This window comes from Cucurbita maxima, unplaced genomic scaffold (assembly GCF_002738345.1).
Source record: "Cucurbita maxima cultivar Rimu unplaced genomic scaffold, Cmax_1.0 Cma_Scf00128, whole genome shotgun sequence".
Taxonomy (NCBI): Eukaryota; Viridiplantae; Streptophyta; class Magnoliopsida; order Cucurbitales; family Cucurbitaceae; genus Cucurbita; species Cucurbita maxima.
Genome location: NW_019272144.1, coordinates 137347 through 148894, shown reverse-complemented (window position 1 = coordinate 148894; position 11548 = coordinate 137347).

The following is an 11548-nucleotide window of genomic DNA, read 5'->3' as shown; positions in this document are numbered from 1 at the left end:
TTACAATTTTTAAACAGAAATAATATTGAAAACAAAAATCTTGTATTTTCCTAAGAAACTAACAGAAACTAGAAGTGAAACTAACCTTAGAGAAGTTGAACCTTTTCCTTTGGAATACATTTGTACTTGGAATTTGATAGCACAAAAAAAGAACACCGTAGCATCACTCCTTTTTGCTTCATGTCTTTCCATATGAGTCATTAACAACACTTCATCCTCTTCTTCCAGCTCTACATAATTCAATTTCTTATTCATCTTTGGACATTCATATTGAAAATGACCTAAGTCATGACACCTATAACATTCAACAGTTGCTTTTTTGTTCATGCACCACTAATGAACTTTGTAATTCATTAATGGACATGTTATCAGTATCTTTAGATTCCTCAATGGATACTATAACATAAGTAAATTTTTCAGTCAAGTACACATAATTTTTTTTACAATTTTCTTGTCTGGCATATCTTCTCTATTTCTCATCTTGTTGGAGATTATCATCACTCTTTCAAAATAATCTGTGATACTTTCATACTTACCTTGTTGGAGATTATCATCATTCTCGCAAAATAATATGTGATACTTTCATACTTCTTCATCCCTAGGATCTCAAATTCTCTCCTTAATGTATCAAGAAGAGATTTCTTCACTTTTTGGTTTCCACCAAATTTTCGTTTCATTGAGTCTCATTGAGTCCCAAACAATCTTGGTTGTGCCACGATCCAAGATTTGTTCAAAGACGGTATGATTAATTGCTTGGAATAGTTAAGGCTTTACTTGGTGATCTTTGTGTCTAGCATCATCAAGGTGGCCCTTTTGTGCCTCAGTCAATATTGTTCTTTCCTCTCGTTCTAATAAACGAATCTCCACCACACTCCATGGACAATTTTTTCTGAGCAAACTTTTCATAAGCTCACTCCAATCATCATAGTGAGCATCGAAGTGAGGGATCTTCGCTAAAGTTTTGTCTTCACTCATACTCTCTCTATTTTGATCACTAAAAAATGGATGCTCTGATACTAATTGTTAGTTTTTGACAGAAGAATAACTAAGCCAGAAACATCTTTGCTAAAGTTTTGTCTTCACTCATGCTCTCTTTATTTGATCACTCAAAAATTGATGCTCTGATCCTAATTGTTAGATTTTGACCGAAGAAACATAATCAATTGAAGTTTGAAGTGATGGTGTTATTGAATGCTGAACTTTTCTTTGTTATACAAGTAACCATAAATAGAAATTAAGTAAACATAACTTGAAAAATACTTAAACTAAATCCCTAAAAATAATATAAGTAGAAGAGGCTTGGACGTGGAAGAAACCATCAGTAAATTATTTCAGAGTTTTTGGATGCGCGAAACATGTTCATATTCCAGATGCCAAGAGAAGCAAACTTGAAGATAAAAGTGTATTATGTGTTTTACTTGAAGTCAGCACCGAATCCAAAGGCTATAGAATGTTTGATCTAACTACAAATAAAATTATAGTAAGTTGTAATGTAGCTTTCGAGGAAGATCGTGAATGGGATTGGAAATTTTTTTAAGGTGAAACAAAATTGGACTGGGGGACAATATTGAAATTGATGAGAATACAGTCGAAGAAGGAGAAGTCATGGTGGAAACGACTAAAGTGGTTGCTGAAACAATTGAACCAATTGCTGAAAACAAAGAAGGGGAAATCACGAAAGAAACGACTGAACCGGTTCATGATTTTAGATCCTGTGAATTTTGAGGAAGCTTTCAAAAGCCCGAAATAGAGATTGGCTATGGATGAAGAAATCAAATCAATTGAAAAAAATCAAACATGGAACTTGGTGGTTCTGCCGGCTAGAGCAAAGAAAATAGGAGTGAAATGGATTTACATGACCAAGCTAAATGAGTTTGGAAAAGTTGATAAATACAAAGCAAGATTAGTTGTAAAAGGCTACATACAAAAGCATGAAATTGATTATACAGAAGTGTATGCATTTGTGGCCAAAATGAATACTATGAGAATTGTCATTGCTTTTACCACCAAGAAAGGTTGGAAACTCTATTAGTTAAATGTCAAATCAGCTTTTCTTTATGGCGAGTTAAAAGAAGATATTTTTGTTAAACAACCAAAAGACTAGGAGAAAAAGAGAAGTGAGGAGAGGGCGTACGAATTCCATAAGGCTCTCAATGGATTAAAACAAGCGCCTATAACCTAGTTTAGTTGAATAGAATCCTACTGCATCAAGGAAGGATTCGAAAGCAGCTCCAGTGAGCAGACACTTTACATCAAGAGGAAGGGAGGACAGAAAATTGGCAAAGATGAAAATGGTGCAAAAGTAGATGTAACTTTGTATAAACAAATAGTGAGAAGTCTGATGTATGTCACAGCTACTCGTCCTGATCTCATGTTGTTGTAAGTTTGATTAGTCGTCTTATTGCATGTCCAACAAAACAACATGGTGCAGCAGCTAAAAGGGTTTTAAGATACTTGAAAGGTACGATAGATTATGGTGTATTTTATAGAAAGGGAGGAATTAGTGATTTAATTGGATTTATAGATAGTGACTATGCCGGAGACTTGGAAGATATTAAGAGTACTTTAGGCTATGTGTTTATGATAAGCGGAGGAGTAGTAGCTTGGTCTTTTCGTAAACAGCCTATAGTCACATTATCAACCACAGAAGCTGAGTTTGTTGCTACTAGTGCCTATGCACGTCAAGTTGTTTGGATGAGGATACTTAAAGAGATTGGTCACTATGAAATTGAAGGAACAAAACTAATGTGTGATAATACATCAATTATAAAGATATCCAAAAATCCAGTTCTTCATGGACGTTCCAAATAGATAAGAGTAAGATTTCACTTTCTTAGAGACCTTTCAAAAGAAGGAACCGTTAATTTATTATTTCGTGTTACCTGAAATCAACTTGTTGATTTGTTAACAAAACATCTCAAATTAGAAGTATTTCAGAAGTTGTCAAATATGGATATCCTCTCTTTTGATAGTTAGAGTATGTTTAGCTATTTAGTTTAACTAATTTGTCATATTTGAGTTAGTTTCTATTTCTGTTGTTATTTGTAAAAGCTAAGTTCAACACTCAAAAGCGAAGTTCAGTACTCAATAATATTATCAGTTGAAACTCCAATTGTTTATGTTTCAGTTTAATCATTCTTTTGTTTACACTAAATCCTTATAATCACCCTAGATAAAGTTTTGTGAATCCACTCAACACAATTATTCTGGCTAGATTAATCAATAACAGAGATTACATTCATTATTTCATTCGTCTGTCATCGTACAAATAAGCTTTATATGTATAGAAATCAGGATGAGAAGAATTAGTAGGGCACTTGGACGGAACAAGAGGATGAAGATGATTGAATTAGTAGTAATCTCATTTTTCTTTATTATCGTCTAAGTAATCATATGGAGTAAGCACGAATCACTTCTAGAATGGGCACACAACACATCCGATACTTTTCTTGAGCCTTGACCAACTCGTTAGCACATTTTGAACACGTGCACATGTACCCACATATACAAGTTGTAAATGAGAGAAAATGTCGAGTTAAGTAAAAGTGGGGACCAAAGAAAAACACACAAAAACAGACTAATTACTAATGAAAACAAACCTTATGAACTAGCTCTTGGTTCAATGCAGAAGAAACTTCTTGCTTTATTGAGCGCTGCAACTCAAGTTGCATATCCATGCATGTCTCAAACATTCTCTATAGGTTGCTAATCCTCTGTTGCAGCCTCGACATGTCAATCATCAAATCGTTGATGATCTCCCAATCTCCCAATCTTGTAAAATTCAGCAACAATTTTAAGTTAAAAAAAAAAAGATAATCACAATAATTTCACCCGAAAGAAAATTGCATTAATTCAAAATATAATTATGGAATCACCATTCATCAATGGTTTACCGTTTACATTTGCATGTTTTACTATTTATTTTATTTTATTTTATTTACTTTGCATCCTACTGGCTTCAACTAGAAAGACAACAAGGGAACCTTGATGAGTCATAAAACTCCAAATTGCGGACGAAAATCACGTCGTGGCCAACTCCATTGCTCAACTCATGATCCCAAAGTTGTCGAGAGGGCAATGTAGGTCGCAGTGGAAAAACAATCGAATGGCTCTCAACAGAACCCACCTGACCTTCACTCTGCCTATTGTGTTCATGTTCTTGTTCTGGTTCTGCAGATATGTAAGGGGGTGTCACAACCTAACTATGAACAGAGTAGGTTGTGACCATCACATTGCGACAAGAGAAGCGGCGACCCTCAAGTGGTCCCCATCCGTCCACACGAGGGCCTAGACGAGTGCCACGATGCGACCAAGGAGGACGGTACACATCTAACACACCACACAGAGTGGGCATTGAAGACAAGTTGAGATATAATCAAGATAGAGACATCGAATAGAAAATAGTGGAAAAGATAGGATTGTTGAAGGGTCGGGTAGGGTCCCAAGCCATAACCTCGAAAGTCAAGGCACCAATAGGAATTTTGACATGCAGTTCTGGAGTTAAGTCTGTCCATATGAAATGTCAATGTTCGTGAAATTTGATGTCAATCGGACAACGGACGGATGCTCAATGACATCGTATGACTGTTCGCCAAACTCATGTCTATGATAAAAAATTGAAAATGACTCAAAATATACTATAGGGGTACCATGGTGTCAGCTCTCCACCACCCCTGGGCCCTGTGGCCTAAACGAGCTACCCTGTGGCACATACGTGTGTCACAGTGTGGGTGAGCATGCTGAGACGAGTGTCAAAGGTTGCTATATAGACCCGCTATCCGATACGGTATACGTAAATGACATGGAACTGGCACGGGAGGGCCAATGCCTCGATAGAACTCGGATGGATGAATGTTTGGGACGTTCCAATGAGATGAGCGATATGTGGGTTCGTGCTCAATGGCATGAGCGAGGGAGTTGTGATGGCCGACGACACCCCGAGACTCAAGATGGCGTCAAGACATATGGGCCATGTCGATGAGGATAGCAATAAAAATATGAGACGTGACGTTGCATTGAAAGAACTTGGCCCCGAGAAGAGGCAAGGTCGAGCCAAATGACTTGGCCTAGTGTAGAGGCAAATCGATTGTGTCGCAGACGATTGAACATGTACGCCCAGACAGCGTGTGTGGTCGAACAAGCTTGGATTTCGTACAAGCGATGTTTGATTGGTGAAGACAAACCTCGCCTAAGGTCCAATGAAGCCACAAAGATGGGGTGAAAAATATATATGGGGCTTAATTCCCCTTAAGGCTAGTCGTGAGCGTTTCAAGATCACCACACCGCTCTGTTGAAAAAGTAGTATCGTGACAGTTGGTATCAAAGCCATACTTTGTGTGTCTAGTGGGACAACACAGCCAAGAGAAATGAACTCGAGAGTTCATTGAAGACCTTGCAAGTGTGTCAAGAGTGCCAGAGTGGGCAGGACAGTTTCTGGTCAGAATTGGAATCAGTTGTGGGCTGAAACCAAGACTACCCAAAGTTCATTAATATTGTGTGTCGACACTTCAGTGTGGGGAGATCTACCCGTCAAGTAAAACCAAGCTTATTTGCCAAGTGCTTGTAGTCCCTAAGTGGGCAAGATAGATGAAACAGAAAGTAAACCATGTCGGTGATTTCCAAAGTGTCATTCACATTAGAGGAATAGTATCAGTGGTTGCAAGCAGAGAAGCCGAGAGCTAAGAAAAGACAAGCATCGGCCAAGTGCCAAAGTTGAGTACAACGCAAGTCCTTATGGGAGGATAAATTTGCTGCAACGAGGCAACCGAGTTTAAGTGAGGGAGAGCCCGAGTAATTAGGTATCTCACCTCGTAGAGGTGCTCTAAGGTGCGAGTACACGTGTACTCCTTGAGTCATCACCTTATGCCTAAAGTGGATGACTCCACAAGAGTTGTCGAGACCAATATCAACTCGAGAAGTGAGCATCAACTTGAAGTGAACATAGAGAAGTGAAGTTACAACATGACCACACGAAGGTGGCCAGTTAAGAGTTGGCGAAAGTGTAGCGCCAACACGGAGTTGTGTTACGAATTTTAAAAGAATTGGCAAGAGTGTAAAGCAAACACAGAGTTGTGTTGCGAGTTTTACAGACATCCAGTTAAGAGTTGGCTGAAGTGAACCGCCAATATGGGGTTGTGTTACAAGCTTTCATACATCACTAATATAATGATTAGTGCCATGATGAATAAATGTCGTGGTTTGCTTGCGAGCCTCACCTCGAGGGGTGCACCAATGTGTGCGACTCAGAGAATACGATGAATGTGGCCAAAGTGGCAAAAATTTGGGGAGCTCTCCCCCTAGCCAAGGAAAGAGTATGCCAAACCTAGTTAGTTTGCCATTATTTTTCTAGTGAATCCTGGGTCAAGTTTGAAGAAGGGCGAGGGAGGCCCAAGAGGGGATAGCCCACAACCATAGTGCATTTGTTTTACGGTACTTGTGTAGCAAGTCTTGGAGGCCGAGAGTAAGTCCGTCAGTGGGATAGCTCATAAGTAGTGCACATTTTCTGTATACATTCTGAAGCACGAATTTCAAGTGGATTCGTCAGCAGCCAGTCTAAGGTTGGGTCGGCATTGAGAATGATGGCTAGTTTAAGTGGGGGAGAATGTCACAACCTAAGGTTGTGCCACCAAGTAAGTCATCTAGTTTAAGTGGGGGAGAATGTCACAACCTAAATATGTAGAGAGTAGGTTGTGACCCTTACATTGCGATAAAAGAAGGGTCACCATCAAGTGGTGCCCGTCCGACCACACGAGGGTCTAGATGAGTGTCATGATGTGACTGAAGAGGACGGTGCATCATCTAATATACCACATAGAGTGGGCATTGAAGACAAGTTGAGATATAAGCAGGATAGAGACATCGAATAAACAAGAGTGGCAAAGATAGGCTTGTTGAAGGGCCACGTAGGGTCCCAAGCCTTAACCTCAAAAGTTGGGGTTTTGAAAGGAATTTGGGCATGTGGTTTTGGAGTTAAGCCCGTCCATATAAAATATGAATGCTTTCCAAATTTGTTGTCAATCGGACACTAGACGGAAGCTCCACAACATTGTATAACCATTCGACAAAATTATGTCTATGCCTGAAAGATTGAAAATGGCTCAAAATGTACTATAGAGGGTACCATGGTGTCAGCTCTCTTACAGCCCTAGGCACTGTGGCCTAAGTGAGCTACCCTATGACACACACGTGTGCCACAACATGGGCAAGCATGCTGAGACGAGTGTTTAGGGCGATTTCCTTTAAAATGAGGTTTTCAAGGACAGTACCGGGGGACACGGGTGTACGGTGTTGGAGGCTGCTACATACACCCGCTATCTGGTACGGTATACATAAATTACATGGCATGTACACAGTTGGGTCAATGCCTTGGTAGAACCCGGATGGATAGATGTTTTGGACCTCCTAGTGAGATGAGCGACATGTAGGCTCGTTTTCGATGGCATGAGCGAGTGAGTTGTGTGGTCGACGAAACCCTAAGACTCGGGATGTTGACAAGACATATGGGACATGTCAATGGGTATCAAGATAAGAAGATTAGACACAACGTTGCATTGAGAGACCTTGGCCCCAAACAGAGGCAAGGTCGAGTCGGATGGTGTAGAGGCAAGTCGGTTGTGTTGCAGATGATTGAACATGCACATGCAGGTGGCTTGTGTGGTTGAACAAACTTCGATTCCGCACAAGGGATGTTCGGTTGACGAAGAAAAACCTAGCCTAAGGTCCGATGAAGCCACAAAAAAAAAATATATGGGGCTTAATTCCCCTTAAGGTTAGTCGTGAGCGTGTCAAGATCACGACGCCGCGCGGTTGAAAAAGTAGGAACGGGGACATCATCTAGTCTATATCCTTGTTACTGATACCGTGACCTTGCCTCTCTATGTAAGCATGTATTAATGGTCAAATGTAAAACTGACAATTTTAGTTGAAAATTTAGTAAACTATCATACATAGAAACAAATGGAGCGTGACGTAATATGTATTAAATAGTCTTCTATGAACCGGTTCAACTTTATGACTGACAAAATCAAAATGTTATTTTATTTAATAGGAAAGCAATTGGATGGCATCGTAAAGAAAGTCTATATGAGCTCGTAATGTCAATGTATGACAAAGAATCATATTAGAGAAACTAACTTCGATTTATCTTCCTACATAAATATGCTGCCAAGGTAAGACAATTAGATATCAAGAAGCAACCAATTAAAGATAGTTTGATCCCCACCCTTGCAATTTTTAAACATAAATAATATTGAAAATGAAAATCTTGCATTTTCCCAAGAAACAAACACAAACTACAAGTGAAGCTAACCTTAGAAGAAGTTGAACCTTTTCCTTTGGAATACGTTTTTATTTGGAATTTGATAGCACAAAAAAAGAACAAGAAAATGAAAATCTTGTATTTTCCCAAGAAACAAACAGAAACTAGAAGTGAAGATAACCTTAGGAGAAGTTGAACCTTTTGTATTTGGAATTTGATAGCACAAAAAAAGAACACCGTAGCATCACTCCTTTTTACTTCATGTCTTTCCATATGAGTCATTAACAACATTTCATCCTCTTCTTCCAACTCTATATAATTCAATTCCTTATTCATCTTTGGACATTCATATTAAAAATGACCTAAGTCATGACACCTATAACATTCAACGATTGCTTTATTGAAAGTTGATCTTCCTCCTCTGCATTCTATGCCCTGTAAGTTCCTCTTCCGCATCCTCTGCCCTATAAGTTCCTCTTCCTCTGTTACTTATTTTCATTCGTCCTTCGAATTTTAGAACTTGCTCATCTCCATTAATGGAGGATCTTCGAAATTTTTGTTCATGCACCACACCTTTGTAATTCATCAATGAACATGTTATCAGTATCTTTAGATTCCTCCATGGATACTACAACATAAGTAAATTTTTTAGTTAAGGTAGTAGAATTTTTTCTACAATTTTCTTGTCTTGGCATATCTTCTCCATTGCTTCTCATCTTGTTGGAGATTATCATCACTCTTGCAAAAGATGTGTGATACTTTCATACTCCTTCCTCCCTAGGATCTCTCTTGATGGAGATTATCATCACCCTTGCAAAATAATCTAAATAATCTAATTTGTGATACTTTCATACTTCTTCATCCCTGGGATCTTTCTTGTTAGAGATTATCATCACTCTTTCTAAAAAATAATCTGTACTCTTTCTAAAAATTATCATCACTCTTTCTAAAAAATAATCTGTACTCTTTCTAAAAAATAATATGTACTCTTTCTAAAAAATAATCTGTGATACTTTCATACTTCTATCTCTAGGATCTCAAATTCTCTCCTTAATGTATTAAGAAGAGATTTCTTCACTTTTTGGTTTCCACCAAATTTTCGTTTCATTGAGTCCCAAACAATCTTGGTTGTGCGACAATCCAAGATTTGTTCAAAGACGGTATGATTAATTGCCTGGAATAGGTAATACTTTACTTGGTGATCTTTGTCTAGCATCATCAAGGTGGCCCTTTTGTGCCTCAATCAGTATTGTTCTTTCCTCTCGTTCTAATAAACAAATCTCCACCACACTCCATAGACAATTCGCTCTGAGTAAATTTTCCATAAGCTCACTCCAAACATCATTATGACCATCTGAGGGATCTTTCAAAAAAATTGCTGATACTAATTGTTAGGTTTTGACAGAAGAATAACTCATACAAAAATATAAACAATATTGAAGTTTGAAGTGACTGATGTTATTGAAGGCAGAACTTGCCTTTTACAAGTAATCATAAATAGAAATTACTTAACCAAATGGGGAAAATACTTAAACTAAATCACTTAAAATACTGTAACTAAATAAAGTAAAGAATCACTCAAAATACTCTAACAAAATAAGATTTTTATTTAAATATTTGACATAATCAAATTATTCTTAATAGCGAAATCAATTACGTAAAAGAAGACTGAAACTTCACTTTGATATCACCTCCTCTGCGAATATGGTGCTAGCACCTCCTCTGCGAATATGGTGCTATGCTAGAAGACGTAGATTAGAACCAACAACTTTGTGGCTATTTCAAATGAAATAAATTTAAACTGAAACAAACACAAACTGAAGTTGAATTTGAGACTTAAATCTTCTCCAAGAGCCTAAGTTTGTTATTTGGATTTTTCTTATTTAGTTTGTTTCTATTTGATCCATTAATAATTTAGTGTAAATTTTAATATTTATTTAGTTAATAAATTTTAAAATCAGTAATAATTTAATTTATATCATACAAATTATAATTAAAATTATTAAAAATAAAATGTATTTATAAATTAAAAAGATGAAATTTCTACTACGCTAAAATTTGACATTTAATTCAAAATTTCCTTATTATAAATTTTAAAGTTAGCGGTTATTTTAATAAAAAAATTAACCAAAAATATTTGATATCATTTTTTTTTTTTTTTTGTATCTATAATGTTTAATATAAAAACCTAGTTTTTTTAAAACCTATATATATATATATATATATATATTTCTAAAATCAATTGCCAAAGATTTTCTCTCAAAATGGCAATTAATTTAAATCTTCACTATCTCTCTCCACTAATATCTCATTCTTATCCCAATTATCTCTCCTCAACAAACTCTTAAGTCACAACAACAGTTCAAAAAAACTAAACAAAAAATGACAGAGAAAAGGTAAATGTTAGATTTAGTTTAGATAAAAAATGAGAATGACTTTGGGTAAAAAATGGCCGAGGAAAGGTAAATGTTAGATTTAGTTTGAATAAAAAATGAGAATGGCTTTGGGCAGATTTACCTAAAGGGTAAATGTTAGATTTAGTTTGAATAAAAAATGAGAATGGCTTTAAACAGATTTACCTAAAGATGTGACCATAAGAATGTCAGTAGTAAGAATTTAGAAGTAAGAATGGATTGAAAATTGTCCAATAATATACATGAAAGAGTTCAAGAATATATCCAAACAAAAATTAAAAGATAAAGCAGAGTACATGCCACAAAAAGAAAATGAAAGATCAGAGTGAGAAGGCAAGTACACAAGATCAGATCCATTTTTGCCTTATTTGGTTAAGATTTTAGTTATATTTTTATTTCTATAAATAACAAGATATTATGTTATGCATTCCCTAAAAGGTAACAAGGAAGTTACTCCCTTAAATGAAAAGTCTTAAAGACCTTTTATATTCATACATTCAACTCTTCTCCTTCCTTGGAAAACGACTTCCAAACTTGTCTATGTTTTCGAGGGTGTCCGAGAGTACGGGAAAATCGAGTGTTAGCAAGGAAAACGTGTGGGTGGTTCACTGGGTAGTTTTCTGTGTTCGGCGAGTTCTCGAAACCGATTGTGTTGCTGTTTTAGAGGAAGAGTCGGGTGGAAGTTAACATCGTCGGAATCGCTGCGTCAAAGAAGGAAAACCATCAGAACGAAGGAGGGTGACGCCACATACCGTCGTCAGAAATGGAAGGGATTGCGTCGTCGGCGGCGGCGGCGGCGGCACATCAGATTAGGGTTTTCATGAGGGTTCAGGCAAAGAAGACACAAAGTCCGGTCGGGTTTCAGCCTCTGAACCGG